We start from the raw sequence: 3505 nt of genomic DNA on the forward strand, positions 1-3505 counted from the left end.
TTTGGCCAGTTGGGGTCAGCTGTCCTGGCTGTGCCCCCTCCCAGCTTCTCCCTGGCAGGGCGTGAGAAGCTGAAAAGTCCTTGACTAGTGTAAGCACAACTTAGCAACAACTGAAACATCGGTGTGTTATCAACATTATTCTCGTCCTAAATCCAAAACACAGCACTGTACCAGCTACTAGGAAGAAAATTAACTCTATCCCAGCCGAAATCAGGACACAAGTCTACTGTTCAAGCAGAAATTTCAATTCCAAATGTTTGCTCCACGTTGTTGGGTCCTTTTGGAGGAGGAAGGAGGTAGAGGAGGTCTTAGCCAGAATAGCCCAACAGTTTACAAAAATAAAGAAGATAGATACCCACTTTAATACAGTGGGACTGTACTCATTTTGGAGGAGGAAGGAGGTAGAGGAGGGCTTAGCCAGAATAGCCCAACGGTTTACAAAAATAAAGAAGATACCCACTTTAATACAGTGGGACTGTATTAAAGTCAGAGACCCTGCAGTGGTCCTGTTGGGTAGCGTTAGTATTTCTGCCTTTGAGCACTAGGGCGGAGCAGTACCGGTGGTGCAGGGTGCGACATCCGGAGCATGTCCCATGTCGTCCCACCAGCCCCACTTGGCTGAAGCACACACCTCTGAGACACGTTACACACGAGCATCAGCTTTCAGCCAAATCCCAGGGACCTCTCCTCTGCTCTGAGCTTGCATTTGGGTTCAGGTACCTGTTCACCACGCTGCTGTGAAGTGGTTTGGGTAGCAGCGCCCCTCAATGCAAGGTGGCATCAGGTGCCTGGACACAAATAGCCTGCTTGGTTGTGCGGTAGGACGTCTCCATGCTTAGCCTTTTCCCCCAGGCCGATACACTGCCCAAGGAGAGTCGTTGCTGTGGCAGAAGGCATCAGATGTGATGAAATCCCTGACGTGAGCATTTTGTTTTGTATCTGGAGCCCAGAAGTTGAGGATTCTGTTGACAAATTAAATATCTGAGAGTCAGAAGGGCAGTCAAAGCTGAGGAGGCAGGGGAAGGAGGGTAAGGCTTGCATCTTGCCATAGGAATATTTTATTATTTTGCTCATCTCAGATCTGTGGTCACTTTGTGTTGCTCACTTGGCTGAACTTCTGAGTAGAAAAACGCAAAAGCTTGCAATATGGCTAAAGGGGCTTTAATTGTTTTTCGTTTCCCTTTTACGTAATTTCAAGGCTGTACCGTTTTAACAAGCCCTGGAAGCTCTGAGCACTTACTCTGTCAGCTTTCTTCAATTTGAAGGCACACCTGCGAAAAATCAGATGCCTTTTATGTATTGAGATGTACACTTCCAAGTCCCGGTAACAGACCAGTGGTGCCCCAAACATCAGCTTTTTTTGGATTCTGAACAGATGGTAAACCTACATTCAGGGCCAAACCAGTTTTAATTAATAATACAGTGGCTTTTTCCGCCAGAGGATCTGAAAGCTGTTAACCCATGAGCTGGCTGAGTGTTACCTCCCACTTTCAGGCTGAGATATAAGGGATACACAGCCTGTGAAATGTGGTCCCTCCAGAGCAGAGCACACAACAGCACCACAGGATGGCTTGTGGCACAGAGCAAGCAAAGGCTGTGCTCATACCCTATGGAAAACTCCACGTGAATTTGCAGGAACCGAACAGGCAAAATAAATCCCTCCGCTGGCTCCATTTCAGCAGAATTACGTCGATGTTTCATAAATGGACGGAGTTGCTATTTGACCAGGGCACTGAGTCCCAGACCCCACTGCTTGCCGTACCTTGCTGTTAATTGAGCAATCCCATCTCTGGACCAACACTGTAGAGCCTGGAAAGTCTTGGAAGCCTCTGAGAATAACCTCAACAATTAGGAAAGTAGCGATGCTTAATTAAATTCCTTTGCACGTTTAAAAGCTGTAGGGAACCAAGCCAAGAAAATCCCCTTCCTCAGAAAAGCAACTCCTCTCTTCCAAGAGCCAACTTAATTTTCACGTTCCCCGCAGCAGATTGTTTTACGAAAGGAGTCTTCCCCGACCATTTATCTGGCTTTCTCATTACTCTGTACTTTCTCCCTACTCCAGCATTCCTGACTCTGCCTTCTCTAGTTTCCATGGGGGGGGGTCCACTTTATTTTCTGGCAGTGGTGCTGATTTCTGAAAATACTTATTATCTCCGTAACCTCAGACAGCCAATTTCCTGGGAAATGTCTCCCCATCCTTTTGAGAAGCTGCTTATGCAATTACAGACAGCAGAGTCGGTATTTCAGTGTGTTTCTGCCATCACATGTGCTCCACAACCTGTCTCTCACATACCACCAGCCCCCCTTAATTGCAGTCTCAACCATAGCTCAGCTAAATTATCTGCAACGCGTAAAAATGTAGCCTTTCCAGGCCCAATTTTCCAGCTGTCCTTTGGAGGATGTAGGACTCCTTGGAAGCTCCTTTTGAGAGGTCCGTGTTTACTACTTTGCTGATAACGGAAGTTTTTCCAGAGCAGGGACACAGTGAGCCAACTTTGATCTGATATTGTCAGTGAAAAATCCAGCGTAACTTATTGGACTTATTATCAAGAAGGGCAATGATGTATGAAGGCAAGGGCCTAAATTATCTAATTCCACTTGAAGGGAAAAGAAAATCACCTACATCTCTATGGGATAAAAATCTGCAGCTCTCTTTCAAGAAGGCAGATGCAGTGACTTCATGGAGGATGCCTGGGGATCCACTTTCTGCCCTCGCAAACCTCTGCAGCTCCCAGAGCATAGCAGGGGCCTTTTATTTTATTTTTTTTTCTCTTTCTCCATTATTTTAAAGATGCTGGTGAGATAGGTATGGGAAAAAGAGTCCCCAGACAGGCTCATCATCTCTGGGCCTGCTGCCGTGTTTCAGCATAGGGAGGGCTGCAAGGACTGAACCGCCCGTTTTCCACACGTGTTCGTTTGGAGGGGCTGTCGGTTTTTCAGTGATTTTTCCTCTGCCTGCCCTGTCTGGCAGCAGGGTATCACCTGTCATCTCCACGTCTCTCCATCACATGGTGTCTCTGTTACCTGATCTCCGTGCATCTCGTGGATGTTTTAGGCAGTGTAGAGCAGGGAGGTTTTGTAAAATTACCAGACACCTCCCAAGAACAAAATTTCCCGTGTGCTTCTGAAGTGGATCTTGCTCCTGCCGGGAGGGAGTACTGAATGTGCACTTGCCCTTTCTCAATAGGCTGAGTACTTTGAAGTTGCGGATGGCTAAATAAACACGTTCCTCTTACCTGTAGCTCATCCAGGCTGCTTGTCACTGCAGCACAGGATCCTAATGAACCCCAGGCAACTGCAAATCCCTCTTTCGATTGTCAGGCAGACACAGGAAAGCTCTCCTGTGAGACGCCGCGAGAGTCATCCCTGTCCCTCCCTGTAACAGTAAATGAACAGCAGGAAAAGTGAGGGACTGCTGCTGCAGTGACGGAGGGAATTGCAGTCCTACCTGCCTGCACCCAGAGCCGTGTTGCTTTCCCACAACGCGAAGCCATATCATAGACCT

This window comes from Aptenodytes forsteri, unplaced genomic scaffold (genome assembly GCF_000699145.1).
Source record: "Aptenodytes forsteri isolate BGI_AS27 unplaced genomic scaffold, ASM69914v1 Scaffold5, whole genome shotgun sequence".
Lineage (NCBI taxonomy): Eukaryota > Metazoa > Chordata > Aves > Sphenisciformes > Spheniscidae > Aptenodytes > Aptenodytes forsteri.